The sequence below is a fragment of the Chrysemys picta genome, chromosome 3 (genome assembly GCF_011386835.1).
Source record: "Chrysemys picta bellii isolate R12L10 chromosome 3, ASM1138683v2, whole genome shotgun sequence".
NCBI lineage: Eukaryota > Metazoa > Chordata > Testudines > Emydidae > Chrysemys > Chrysemys picta.
The window spans coordinates 176306495-176321931 of NC_088793.1; the positions used below are offsets into that span (position 1 = coordinate 176306495).

At 42.1% G+C, this 15437-nt stretch overlaps 1 protein-coding gene across 4 annotated transcripts in view; it reads left to right on the forward strand.

Annotated features, from left to right (window-relative positions):
• SOCS5 (suppressor of cytokine signaling 5) overlaps positions 1 to 15437 on the forward strand; it is a 108686-nt gene that overhangs the window by 56412 nt on the left and 36837 nt on the right. For 2 of the 4 annotated variants that reach the window (XR_010599928.1, XR_010599927.1), the window contains exon 2: positions 7204 to 7343. The exons of 1 other annotated variant lie outside the window; for it this stretch is intronic. The gene's annotated coding sequence lies outside the window, so the exon portion shown is untranslated. Of the gene's footprint in view, positions 1 to 7203; positions 7344 to 8629; positions 8703 to 15437 lie in introns of all 4 variants that reach the window. One more of the 4 variants, XR_010599926.1, reaches the window with a different exon arrangement.

A 15437-nucleotide genomic window follows, 5' to 3' on the forward strand; every position in this document is an offset into this window, starting at 1 on the left:
TATTGTTTGCTGCATTAAGTATTGAATTAAACATTTCAATGTTTCTTCCCATTTTTAGCAAATAACTAATGTGTTTACTTGACATCGTGTCATCTTTTTATTTAAATCAGTGGTCTCCAACCTTTTTACACCCAAGGTCATTTTTTGAATTTAAGGGCAACCCAGGATCTACCCTTCACTGAGGCCCCACCCCACTTTTACCCCCTCCTCCCCCACTCATGGGCTGGGGTATGGGATTGTGGTTTGGGAGGGGGTGTGGGCTCTGGACTGCAGCCAAAGGGTTCGCAGTATGGGAGGGGGCTCTGGGCTGAGCCTGGGCCAGGGAGTTGGGGTGCAAGAGGGGGTGAGGGGTGCAAACTCTGGGAGGGAGTTTGGGTGCAGGAGGGGGTTCCGGGCTGGTGCAGAGTGTTGGGGTGCAGGAGGGGTACGGGGGTGCTGGCTCTGGGAGTGGGGTCAGGGCTGGAGTTTGGGATGCAGGAGGGGGTTTGGGGTGCTCTCTGGCTCCCTGCCTGCCCCACGCTGCTCCCGGAAGGCGCCAATGCCCCTGGGGGGGGGGGGGGCAGGGTGACATATGGCTCCGCACGCTGCCCCTCTCTGCAAGCACTGCCCCTGCAGCTCCCATTGGCCACAGCTCCTCATTCCCGGCCAATGGGAGCTGCGGGGCTGGTGCTTGCAGGTAGGAGCAGAGTGTGGAGGGAGACCCTTGCCCCCACCCCCGGGGCCACATTGGCCACTTCTGGGAGTGGCCTGGGGTCAGGGCAGACAGGGAGCCTGTCTTAGCGGCTGTGCCGCTGGAGATCGCGATCGACTGGTTGGTGACCACTGTTTTAAATAGTAATTGCCAATATTTAATAACTTAAAATTTTCTTGAAGTACTGTAAAGTCCACCATTTGGTTCCACATAAATAGGGGCTGTATTGCTAGTTGCTGTAATAGAGGCAAATGAAAGATCCAAACAGAGAAATCTTAATAGCAATTTAGACTATATAATGGATGAATAGTGTCAAAGAGCTTGCCAAGTAATATTCTTTGATTTCATAAGTAGTTCATCTTTTAAAAGGCCTACTTGTTTAATCTTACCATCTGGTAGGAGGAGTTGTTCAAGATAGCACTAAACATCATCCTGATCTGCATATACATATATCATTAAATCAATATTTTAACTGTCTGATTCTGCACCATTTGGAAACAAGCAAAGATTCTGAATGTAGCTTCATGAATCAAGATCTTCTTGGGTGCTTTATCCTCCTTCATGATTCTTAAGGATTTGCAGAAAATTTGGGAGCCTTTATCTGATATTAAACCTGCACATAGGGCTCAATCCTGCAAGGTGCTGAGTACCTCCTAGATGTACTGAGCACTTTACAAGGTTGAACTCCTAGTGAGCATGCTTAGCTTAGGAAAAAAGTAACAGGTTCCATTATTAGTAGATAACTGCAAATTATTTATAATTTCATGTATAAAGGCCATGACTGCCTATGCTTTAAATCCACCACAATACTTTGTGTCCCTTTGTATAATCCAAAATTTTAGACAACTCAAATTTAAGTTTTGAAAGTATGTGCTTTCGTTTTGGCTTGGGTTTCTCGTTTCTCTAATTCTTTTAAAGTAAAGCACAATGTTTGGCACAGCTGATTGTGGAAAATCAAAATGGACCATATATAAACTAATCAGATGGTATCTACAAATAAGCTAGTACATAGAATAAGTTTCAAAAAAAGCCAACTTTAAGCCAGGCCCCTGTAGACTAGCAAAAGATTCCAGTATGTAACAGTCTCATCTCTTAACCTTGTCTTTTATTTTCCCTTGATTTCCCACATTGATAAAATGGGGAGAGGAGACCATTTTATTTTATTGTAAGCTACAATTATGTTCTATAGGTAGTCGTTCTTTTGCTATGGCAAATTTGTATCTTAACTAGTCTGTTTTCTGTCTGATTATCTGAGAAATCTGAATTTCACTACAGTGATTTAATAGTGTTGTAGGAATAATGTATAAAAACAGGACTGCTGTGGTGATGCAGTATTTGGCACATGTCCAAAAAAGTGGCACCCATATGGTCTTCTTGGAAATAGTCCCAACATTCCATTTGAAGGTTCCTACCACTGGAAACCTCATGTGGTGCTCCAGGATTTGTCTAAAAAGCATGTAGTACATAGTTGGCTGGAGTTAGCCAGAGTCCTCGAATGCACTGCTCTAAGCCAATAATGGAACTTACGGGATTCTGGCATTAAGCAACTTCATGCCTTGTTAGTCTAAGATGTCACTGGCATCCATTGTTTTAACCCACTGCAGCTTAAATGTTTCTCTACGCTGACTACCTTTTGTGTTTGTAACTGGCTGCCAAACTATATTTTGCACCTTAATAGAGTAAGGAAAATAATATGACTGCTGTATAGCCATAATCAATGTGATATGTGTTAGACATAGCTATCCCATTTTAAGAAATAGTGGTGGATTGTGCCCTATTTTTTCTACATTTTTATATAGCCTAATATTTGAACAAATTGTGTATTTTAAAGAGTTTGCCCCAAATCAGTTTGGAAATATAATTGACATTCAGTTGGCAAACATTTTTATTCGAAGTAGATAATCTCTGCTTAAAAAGCCGAGTAGTTATCTAATTTACTGCAGATTTTTTTACAACTATATTTAAAAATTTGTTAGGAGATCCAGTTTCCAGTAATCTGATTTATCCTATTTAGATACTTTATCATATTCTGAAATAATTGGGCATCTTTTGCCCTTGGAATTTAAGTTGAAATAGAAGGTTGGTATTGTGTCAATATCAGGATTGTGGACTGAATACACAACTTTATTTGCTATACCATCTTTCTTATAGGCTTTTCTCCTTAATGCTTTAGGATACAGCATTTAAATAGCTTTGCCTACCTTATTTTAATGTTATCTTCCTCTGAATCATTTTTTTTCTGCTGATAGTACCTATTTTTAGTATGATTGGTGTCTTTCAAAAAGCCTAGAGCAGAGTAACTGGATCCTGGAGACATGTATCTTGCTGAAGATCTCAATCAGTTGCTTTCCACCTGTCCTCAGTTTTCCTGTTGCTTAGAAAAAGTTGATACAAGCCCAAATTGACATGACTGCCTTTTTCATTGCAATGAAGTGTTCCAAAAAGGCAGTGTGTGATTTTTGTTTTTATTTTTCATTGATTTCCATATCAAGTTTTTACTTGGCAAGTGGAAATTCGCTCTAATACTATTCAGTCTAGGCTCTGATACTCAGAGTCTCTCAAATGCATCATCACCAGTAGAAGATTCTGTGGACCAAATTATACCTTTAGCTACCTCTGTGCATATTTCTCTTCATATTTAGTGATTCGGGCAAACTCACTAAAAGCTAATGTAAGTGCACAGGGGTCTCTGAGGGTATAATTTGACCTACAGAAGCTGTGCTAGTGGGAGCAAAGTATGGGTTCTATCTATCTTAACTGTCACTAGCCAATGTGAGTTGGGGAGCTGTGTCTTAGTAAAAATATCTCTATTTGCCAACTGCTGAGGCTTGCAATGCTGATACGCTAGCTCTATAGTAGAGATTATAGGGTGCTTCTGCTCTTCAGTGTGCTTTAACAATGTAATCCTAAGGGTGTTGTGAGGAGTAAGAGGATGCATGATCTACTGCATAGAGCACTGGACTGGTGTTCAGGTTCTGTTGTTAGCTCTGCTCCTTGCCTTTAGGGTGACCTTAGGCAAGTCACTTCCCTTTTTTGTGCCTCAGTTTCTCACTCTGTTAAATAGGGGTAATGATACTAACTACCTTGGTAAAGCACTTTGAGCTCTACCATCAAACACTGCTCAATAAAAGTTTACAGGGAAGGGAGCTGACACAGATTTGTCAAAAGTCCATGGAGTGAGTCACTTACAACCAGGACAGGCATTCTGGAATACCTACTTCAGATATCAATCATCCTACAGCAACTTTTGGGAAGTGCTTTAACATAAAAACACGGGTGTGTTAAGTAAGATGGTCACCAGGTGCTTTTCCCTAAGCTATAGTTAAGTTAAACTGATGTATTTTGGTAAAATACATTCACTATTTTTGCCTGTGTATGCATCTAATAAAACTTCCCTCCTCAAACAATCAGCCCAGGTGAGGAGCGGGAGGCCTGGATGATCTGACCCAGCTGCAAGCAGAGCAAAAAGGAAAACATTCTAGTACTTGTGACGGAGCAGGGAGCAGGGCAGATTTGACCTGGGAATGTTGCAGGGGGGTTGCAGTGGGGATGTGGGACTTCCCTTGAAGGAAGCTACCTGAGCTGTAACCTGAGCCAGGAACGGGGGTGGGGAGAATTAACACCTTCTGCCCGGGAGACTGGACAAAGGAGAGGAGCAGCGGGAGGGGCTGAGAGTTTAGTTTCGGTTGGGGCTGGGTGGTGCAACGCAGGGAACCCCAAGCTGGGGTCTAAGCTCCCTGAACCTCCCAGAGGGACCTAATTGAGGGGGTCTGGTCGTACCTACACGCTCTGCTTGAGACTGTGTTCCTGTCCTTAAATAAACCTTCTGCTTTACTGGCTGGTTGAGAGTCGCAGTGAATCTCGGGAAGAGGGGTGCAGGGCCCTGACTCCCCCACACTCCGCAACAGTACTAACATAGGCTAGAGCATTGCTGACAATGTACTCGTTACTCTGCTACTGAAGCATACAAATTGCTTTCTCAGGACAAATGAACTAAAGCAACTGGTATGTCTCAAGAAGGCAGTGAGCCAGGATGGATTACCTTCCCTCTTACCAGGCAGCTGCCTGTCTCAGTAGAAAATTAGAACAACCCAGTCACCTTTACATTCTTTTGCATGTTCCTTATTGGCCTGAGCTTGAGAATAGCCCCATTCTCCCTATCCCCTATGTTGACATAAGAACAGCTATATGGGGTCAGACCAAAGGTCCATCTAGCCCAGTATCCTGTCTTCTAACAGTGGCCAATGCCAGGTCCCCCAGAGAGAATGAACAGAACAGGTAATCATCAAGTGATCCGTTCCCAGCTTCTGGCAAACAGAGGCTAGGGACATCATCCCTGCCCATCCTGGCTAATAGCCATTGATGGACCTATCCTCCATGGATTTATCTAGGGTTTTTTTTTTTTTTTTTTTTAACCCTGTTATAGTCTTGGCCTTCACAACATCCTCTGGCAAAGAGTTCCACAGGTTGACTGGGCGTTGTGTGAAGAAATACTTCCTTTTATTTGTTTTAAACCTGCTGCCTATTAATTTCATTTGGTGACCCCTAGTTCTTGTATTATGAGAAGGAGTAAATAATACTTTACTTTCTCCACACCAGTCATGATTTTATAGACCTCTATCATATCCCACCTTAGTTGCCTCTTCCAAGGTGAAAAGTCCCAGTCTTATTAATCTCTCCTCATACGGAAGCCATTCCATACCCCTATTGTTGCCCTTTTCTGAACCTTTTCCAATTCCAATATATCTTTTTTGAGATGGAGCAACCACATCTGTACACAGTATTCAAGATGTGGCTATACCATCGATTTTATATAGCGGCAATATGATATGTTCTGACTTATTTTCTATCCCTTTCTTAATGATTCCCAACATTCTGTTTGCTTTTCTGACTGCTGCTGCACAGTGAGTGGATGTTTTCAGAGAACTATCCATAATGACTCCAAGATCTCTTTCTTGAGTGGTAAGAGCTAATTTAGACCCCATCATTTTGCCTGTATAGTTGGGATTATGTTTTCCAATGTGCATTACTTTGTATTTATCAACATTGAATTTCATCTGCCATTTTGTTGCTCAGTCACCCAGTTTTGAGAGATCCTTTTGTAGCTCTTCGCAATCTGTCTGGGACTTAACTATCTTGGAGCCAGAAATGGTAGTAATATAGGAGCCATTAGGTTGGTCCTCGGCTACCTTGAGGAACTCCTCAATGTGCCGTCCCTTAGATTAGTGCCTGTCCTATTGCCTTTTTCTTTTTTTAACTTTTCATCTGAAAGTGATGCAGAATAGGATGTGGTTTCTCAGACAGAACAGACACATTCTTATAGGAAACGAGGGCAGAGACTGTCTTTTTACTTATTGACCATGGGGCTATTTATGTGCTTGTGTAAGACTCCATTCAAAAGCATATGAGAGCTTGCAGGTTCTCCACAATCCTTTTAGCTGAGACCAATCAACTTTAGCTATCCTTCAGTTACCTGGTTAAGTAATGAGCTTCATGTGAGCAGCAAGAATTAAGTGCAGGGTAGAATTTATACAAACACAGAATATGGGCCTGAGCTTGTGCCTCTGACTTTCAAATGGAGTGTACATCCTAGTACTTTAATGTTGCATGCTAGTACAGTCTGCTTTGTCTCAGATGTTATTTTTCTATCCAATTAGAAATTGTATAGCAAATGGTATGACAAGATCCTATCCAGGACAAAAATGGGCTGCCAATGATTAACATTTTAAAATATCTATTAATCATTGTACTATTAAAAACATCTTGTTAAAGATGACTGCTCCCAAAGAAGGGAGGTTTTAATCAAACTCTCAGCTATGTGATTTTCTTCCTCACATTTCAGCCCAAGAACATGGTTCTGTGAGACACATCAACGTTGTCACGCTGGGTAGTAGAGCACATGTAAACCAAAAAGAATAACATTAACTAGAGATCTCCTGTAAAAATCAGTAGTCAATGCTTGTTGAACCAGTCAATTTTATAGACCTATAAAAGGGGGTTCAAGAGACCTGGATTCTACTCCCAGCTCTGACACGGGCCTGCTGGGTGACCTTGGACAAAACACTTCTCTGTTCTTCAGTTTCCCCATCTGTAAAACAATACTGGCTTCCTTGCTAAAGCACTTTGAGATCTACTGATGAAAAATGCTATATAAGAGCTAGTCATTACTAGGCAGCCTTTAGGCTCAGCTGTTTAAGGGCTTCACCAGCCCCAGGGGAGCCTGGAGGAAGAAATTGTGACAGAGGCATTTGTTCCTGAGAGAAAATAACTTACTGAAGCCTTTTACTTACTTTTCACTCTATTCTCATTGGTGCCTCATTCCTTGCCCACTGCTCACAAGTACGCAGCACCTGCTCCTCCTTCTCGTTTACCTGAGCTGCAGTGCAAGGGGCACTAACATGGGTGAACAGGGTGGCTTAGTCCCCTGCATTTGTGAGGGCTGAAGCATGACCTAGCCCAGAGAGTTCACCAGATGAAGGTGTTGTTTGATCACTTGCTTTGTTTCCTCACAGACTTACCCAACAGCCCTCACCTTCTCTAGTAGGAACTGCTCTTCTCACAAGGGAATGGAATATTTTACATGCTAACAGATTTAAGATCTGCTGCTGCCCTCACTCTCTAGGGCGGACATACTTTTGAGAAAAATAAACAGGTAAGAAAATTTATTTTCCTCTCCTGCCTTATATCAGATGATCATAATGGTCCCTTCCGACCTTAAAGTCTATGAGAATCATGGCCACCAGTCCTACTCTATGTAAGTGTCAGCAGTGTCCCTTTAATAAAGGGGTGGAGTGAGATTAGATAACTATCCTTCCAAAGTGATACAATATTTCAGCTATGTACACTGATGATCTATTTCTAATAAGAGATCCAGCTGGGATGGACTCTGTGCCCAAACACTGTATCTCTAGGAAACTGTAGAAAATAGACATTTTGCCAGAGGTATCATCCCTCAGTCTATTCATAGATTCCAAGGCCAGAATGGCCTATTGTGATCTAGTCTGACCTCCTGTACATCATAGGTCATAGAACTTCCCCAAAATAATACCTACAGTATATTTTAGGTAAACAGCCAATCTTGATTTAAAAATTGCCAGTGATGGAGAATATACCACAACCAATTGTTCCAAAGGTCAGTTATCCTCACTGTTAAACATTTATGCCTTGTGTCCGGTCTTAATTTGTCTCGCATCAGCTTCCAGCTATTGGATTGGAATTGAAGAAGAAGAAATTGATTGCTTTACATATTTCCTCCTCTGATGATCAAACTCATTTGGCCTGTATTGATGCCATTGGTATGATGGGCTGTAATTCCTTCCAGAGGATGTACACCATTATTTGTATAAGCCTCTGATATACATGCTTATCCAACTGGAGACTGACTGATTTTCATGACCTGTCTTCATACTTGAGGATGAAGAATTACTGATACTCTACACCATTATCTAAAGTATAGTACTTCTACTGTATAACACATCTACCGATGTGATATGTGCCATCATGTGCCAGCATGTTGGGACTGGGCCACATCCATCCTGATTGAATTGGCCTCATTAGCACTGACCCCCCACTTGGTAAGGCAACTCTCATCTTTTCTTGTGCTGTATATTTATACCTACCCTACTGTATTTTTCACTCCTTGCATCTGATGAAGTGGGTTATAGCCCATGAAAGCTTATGCCCAAATACATTTGTTAGTCTCTAAGGTGCTACAAGGACTCCTGGTTATTCAAAAACGAGTATCTCCTTGGTGATGTAACTGATATAAGAAGCGCTGTCTGAATAACTGAATAAGAAAGTAAAACCAACTACATTAGTTCAAATGGATGTGTTTGTCAGTGATTTCAAAATGATGGCCCTGATTCTGCAGTGAAGTCAGAGGGTCTGACTGCATGGAGCTGTTTGCAGGGTCAGAACCTATGTTCATATTTCTTTCAGAACATCTTTTTACATGTCAACTTTTGGAATCGAGCAACTTGAGAATGATTAGAAATCTCTCCATTCTATATAGGTTTGTATAGGTTCTTTGCAATTATAGTGCTCATATACTGTTCAAATGATAGCCTTAAACCCTCTCAGAGCCAATAGTGAGAACCATGTCCGAGTCAGTCCTGCAGGAAGTATAGAATTGTGAAGTACAGTATCTTGGGATGCCTAGGGATCCCTTTGTGCCTTTAAAATCTCCCCCTTAGTCTTTTGGGATTAAGGACTGGTGTACACATTAAAGTTGTACTGGTATGTCAGTTACAGGTGTGATCTCTCCTCTCCAAAAATAGTTATACTTGTACCACCTCTACTAAGGATAGATTTCAGAGCTGAAGCCGTGCTAGTCTGTATCAGGAAAAAGAACAGGAGTCCTTGTGGCACCTTAGAGACTAACAAATTTATTTGGGCATAAGCTTTCGTGGGCTAAAACCCACTTCATTGGATGCATGCAGTAGAAAAGACAGTAGGAAGATATATATATATATATATATATATATATATATATATATACACAGAGAACATGAAAAATTGGGTGTTGCCATACCAACTATAACGAGACTAATCAATTAAGGTGGGCTGTTATCAGCAGGAGGGAAAAAACTTTGTAGTGATAATCAGGATGGCCCATTTCCAACAGTTGACAAGTTTAAAAAAAAAAAAAAAAAGTTGTTGCAACCTTATATTAAATAAGTATAAAATGTAAACTATAATCTAAATAAAAATAACAAAAATAAAATCAAAATAACTTATGTATAAACAAAATGCAGCTCTTGCTCATTATTGTATGTAACAAAGGATATAAATGCTTGCTGTAATTGTTTACCTGTAGAAAGACCTGTTTAGCTCTCTCCCTCCACGCAATTGCTAAAAATAATAAAGTATCTGACTTGCTGCACCCAACCAAAGAGTAAGAACTCTGTTTTTCTCCGACAAACAGTAGGGGGGAAATTAGCATGGGGAAATAGTTTTTACTTTGTGTAATGACCCATCCACTCCCAGTCTTTATTCAAGCCTAATTTAATGGTGTCCAGTTTGCAAATTAATTCCAATTCTGCAGTTTCTCATTGGAGTCTGTTTTTGAAGGTTTTTTTTTGTTGGAGAATTGCGACTTTTAGGTCTGTAATTGAGTGACCAGGGAGGTTGAAGTGTTCTCCGACTGGTTTTTGAATGTTGTAATTCCTGATGTCTGATTTGTGTCCATTTATTCTTTGGTGTAGAAACTGTCTGGTTTGGCCAATGTACATGGCAGAGGGGCATTGCTGGCACATGATGGCATATATCACATTGGTAGATGTGCAGGTGAACGAGCTTCTGATGGTGTGGCTGATGTGATTAGGTCCTATGATGGTGTCCCTTGAATAGATATGCGGACAGAGTTGGCAACGGGCTTTGTTGCAAGGATAGGTTCCTGGGTTAGTGTTTTTGTTGTGTGATTGCTGGTGAGTATTTGCTTCAGGTTGGGGGGCTGTCTGTAAGTGAGGACTGGCCTGTCTCCCAAGATCTGTGAGAGTGAGGAATTGTCCTTCAGGATAGGTTGTAGATCCTTGATGATGCGCTGGAGAGGTTTTAGTTGGGGGCTAGTGGTGTTCTGTTACTTTCTTTGTTGGGCCTGTCCTGGAGTAGGTGGCTTCTGGGTATTCTTCTGGCTCTGTCAATCTGTTTCTTCACTTCAGCAGTGGGTATTGTAATTTAAGAATGCTAAATAGAGATCTTGTAGGTACAACCGCATTTGCTCCAATCCCTCAGACAGAGACAAACAAGAAACTGCAGAATTGGAATTAATTTGCAAACTGGACACCATTAAATAAGGCTTGACTTCCCTACTGTTACTCACACCTTCTTGTCAACTGTTGGAAATGGGCCATCCTGATTATCACTATAAGTGTTTTTTTTCCCTCCTGCTGATAATAGCCCACCTTAGTTGATTAGTCTCGTTATAGCTGGTATGGCAACACCCATTTGTATTTTCCACTGCATGCATCTCATGAAGTGGGTTTTAGCCCACGAAAGCTTATGCCCAAATAAATTTGTTCGTCTCTAAGGTGCCATAAGTACTCCTCGTTCTTTTTACTAAGGGTAGAGTTGCTTATTCCACTTTCTGTACAGGAATAGCTATACCACTATAAAGCACCCTTATACCAGTATAACCGTGTCCACACTAGGGGTTGTACTGTTTTAACTATACAGGTATAGTTATATCAGGACAGCTTTCTAGAATAGACAAGACCCAAGTCTCCCACTCCTACTCTCCCCCTCACCCCCATGCACTAGTTTCAGAACCTTAGACATGTCACATATGCTGCTGGCTTCTATCCCTTCTGTGCGTGCATTTCAGCACTTTGGTATGTATATAAAGGCTGAAATGCTTATAGTTTGGACTGCTGTGTGTATCTGTGTTTTATTTCAAGTGGCTGTGCTATTTAAGTTTTAAAGATTGTGCAATATAGCTGCTTTACATATCACTCCCTATCAGTTTTCTAGAACAATAGGAACACGATGGCACTTGCATAAGCACTTTTACTATCTACAAAAGTGTAAATGCTCCTATTTACTTGTACAGTGGTAGCCCATTGGGGCTGAGGCCTCTAGGCTTTTACCAGTAATAAATTATGGTAATTTGAGCATCCACGTACCTTCCTCTGGGGAGCAGTTCATTTCCTTGGAATTTGGTACTCTTGGACATGCATCTAACCCAGAACCCAACTACATTTTGTAAATAACATGAGATGCATCTTTGTTCAGGCATTCTACCACCTTGCTGCTCTGCTTAGCCTGCTTGCCATCCAGCATCTCTATGTTCTTTAGGTTAGTGAATGTTGTGCTGCAGGCAGTTGTAGTGTACATGCTTCTTTAATGTGGAAAAATATTATTTGATTTTAACTTAAATAAGGTGAAGGGTATGCAGCAACTGGGGTGGTGGGCAACTTATAAATCTGTGTTGTAGTAATTTCACTGGAGGATATTAAAGCACTTTACAAGACTAAGCTTTTTGTGGCAGGGACTGTCTGTGTGTGTATACAATGCCTAGCACAATGGACCCCCGATCCCTGAAGGGAACTAAGCACTACTGCAATACAAATAACTAATTTAGTGCAAGAATTACAAACCAGATTAATTGTTTATTAAACCAATTTTAACGTATATAAGCTGAACTGCAGAATAACTAAGTTACTTGTCAAAGGTCACAGAGTCAGTAGCAGAGCAAATGAGAGAACCCAACAGTCCTAGCTCCCAGTTGTATGGTTTAGCTACTAGATAACACTTCTTTTCTTATACCAGGATTGATCTGTGCAGCATACATATAATGCAAAATTCATTTTTCAGTGGAACTGAAAATAACACAATATTGTGGTAATATTCATATTGTAATGATGCCACTCGCCTCTATTTACAGTAAAGAGATATCATGTCAACATGTATTATTCCTCCTGTGCAAATCCCTGTCCAGTGAAATAGTTTGTCAGTGTAAAATAAGAATATATAACAGCTTGACAGTGATTCCCATTACATGTCAATCAAAGAATGCTAAGGACTTTTAACTTTGTAGTATATATGAATACTCTGCTAGCCCAATATAGCACAAAGTTATTGCCCCTTCCCTCCCTCCCCCCCCTCCCCAACGGTTAACGTAAATAGCCACTAACTGAATATGTCAAATAGTGGAGAGGGAAATTACTTTAAGGGCAACGATAACACAGTTCTCTTGTTCTGTGGGTTGGAGACGTTCCAAACTTAACTCACCACATTATGCTATTATATTACGGCATTTATGGTAGAGGAGACTGCATCAGAAACATGTAATGTACAAAATCAGTTTCTAAAAAGAGGAGCTTGGTTCCATAAAGATAGTTCTAGCAAGTTACAGACGATACAGCCACTTACATGGCAAAACAAAATGAGACAGATAGCGCTACCTTGCCTGTTCATGTCACGCTCCACTGCCCCACTGTATCCACCCCTCAAATCAGAAGCAACATTTAAATAGCAGGGAATTTTCTTTTGGAACATGGTTCTCTTTATAAATTTTTTCGCCTTAAAAAGGACGGTTTCTTCTTTTCCTACCACAGCTCTTTTTGAACATGTTAAATATTAATGGTCAGTTACCAGTGAGTTGTATTTTAAAACAAACTGAAAATCCTTTCATATCAAGTGTACAGTAAAATTAATACTAATGCACTTTCAATGCAGCTTAACCCCAGTAGTAGCTGGGCTCCAAAGCTGCGTTATAGAATTGCCACGTGTCCAGTTTTCAACCGAAACACCTGCTCGAAAAGGGACCCTGGCGGCTCTGGTCAGGCCTGTTGGCAGCGTAGACAGGCTAAGGCAGGCTCCCTGCCTGCCCTGGCTCTGCACGGCTTCTGGAAGCAGCAGCATGTCCAACCTCCAGCTCCTAGGCATAGGGGCAGCCAGGGGGCTCTGCATGCTGCCCCCACTCCAAGGCTCTGCAGCTCCCATTGTCCAGGAACCATGGCCAATGGGAGCTGTGGGGGTGGCACCTGTGGATGGGGCAGCGCGCAGAGCCCACCTGGCTGCCCCTTCACATAGGAGCTGGAGGGGGGACATGCCACGGCTTCTGGGAGCTGCTTGAGGTAAGCGCCATCCAGAGCCTGCACCCCTCATCCCCCCCATGTACCCCAACCTCTTGCCCCAGCCCTCAAACCCCTCCTGCAACCCAAACCCCTCCTCCCTAGCCCCACCCCAGAGCCTGCCCCCCCCCAGCCGAAGCCCTCTCACACCCGCACGCCTCAACCTCCTGCCCCAGCCCTGATGCCCGTCCCAGCCCAGTGCACCTTCCTGCACCCCAACCCCCTCATCCCAGCCCCACACTAGAGTCTGCACCCTCAGCCAGAGCCCTCACACATCTGAGAAGGTCAAATACTTTGTAGAGGACCTTTAATAAATAAGCACCACCCTAGCTGTTAACTGTCCAAGTAACCTAGCAGAATGGGAGCTCTTAATATAAAGGTCAACATTTCCAAGCAGCCACTGATTGAGCGTTTAAGTTTGGGTGCTCAACTTGAGATGCCTAAAGCCTGACTTTCAGGGATGAGCACCCACAACTTCAGACAAAGTCAATTTGATCTAGCTGCAATCAACAGAAGAGCTGCTACACACTAATTAAGCTATAAAAGTTTTAGAACCAAAGAGATGAATGCCTACCATCACCTGGATCACTGATTGCTTGTGACATCCCTTTCTCCCTTTTTTATGTTTTTTTTTTTTTTTTGGTGGTCCGCATAGACTTAGCTTTTCAAGGCACGGACCTTTTTTATTATTGGTAAAGCAGCTAGCATGACTTGCATGCTAAACAAATGATTAGAAGACTAGGAGTGCAAATCCTATTTTAAACTAGAGACACACAGCACAGTACTGTATCTAGCTGTTCGCCCACTCTCTGGTCAACAGCAGCTTCTGAGATTTGCAGTGTTAAAAGAATGCCTGGAGGAATCCCACATTATTTGTTTGAGCACTACAAATTACAATCACATATCAGTTGCAGAATTTAAAATTAAAGGGCCCAGTCTTCGGCTGGAATGAATTACTGCAGCTCCACTGTCTTGGTGCTATGCCAACTTAAACTCGTTGCGGATCTGGCCCAAGGTGTGTATTTTCTAGTTCACACTAAGATCAACATTCCTCAAATGCTGGGAGGTTTACTGTTTGCTAATTCAAAAGTAGATGAAAGGGTGAATGAAGAATCAGTTGAAGGAAAAGGAAAATCCTGTTCTCTGCATCTCCAGCAATCCTAATAGAATGAGTCATTGCACTGGATGGTGGCGCAAGTGCTGTCCAATAACACAAGTACTAGTAGTTAACATGATCAGTGTGATGATCTAGATTCCTCCAGTTAAATCCCTTGGCAATACTCATTTCCTAACTAGGCCAGAATCTCTACCTTAAGCCTTGCTTGTATGTTCTTCTCTGCTCTCAACACACAACTACGATTGCTCTTGGGGGTTAATTATTAAAATGTAGGGTTTTATTTAATAAACTAAAGCTAAATGTGCCCTGTCACTTGCCTGGTTATTATTTGCAGTGTAGAGCACCCAGGAGCCCCAGTAATGGACCAGGATCCCGCTGTGCTCAGCACGGTACAAACAAAACAGAAAGACGGTCCCTGTCCCCACAAGAAAGCTGTTGTACTCTTGTGCTCTCTGTCATTGCGTCCTCCCTCGTACAAACAGTGACTTGGTGATCATATATTAACGTCAACACTAAATACCTAGTTCAATTCCCCCTCAGACTAATAAAACTTTCAGTTCCTACAGCTAGTGGATGTTCTGTATCCTATGTAAAATGAGTCTGTGGCCTTAGTCTGGATCCTAGTGGGTAAGCCATAAAACCACCACCAAAGTTAGCACTATGTAGTGTCTTTGTTGGGGGACTTAGAGAGAGGCAAAGGACCGAATGACATTTTTTGTAGTATTACTGTAGCACCTGGGAGGCCCCTAGCCCCATTGTGCTGGCCACTGTAAAATATATATATAACAAAGATAGTATCTGTCTCCAGGAGCTTGTAATCCAAGTGTAAGCCCTGTGGCCTGAAGCTGTAAAGGGTAGGGATCTCACTACTATTTTGGTAAACAGGGAAAGGGTGGATGGAACAGGGGGAAATGCAGCTAGAGAAGTTTATTTACATACATTTTTACTCAGAAATACCCCGGTGATACTTTGGGGAGACTGTACCCAGACTCCACCTTGGTGGGGCAGTGGGAGTGAAGTGAGAAGAAAGGGAAAAAGGGCTCTACCTTGTGGCACA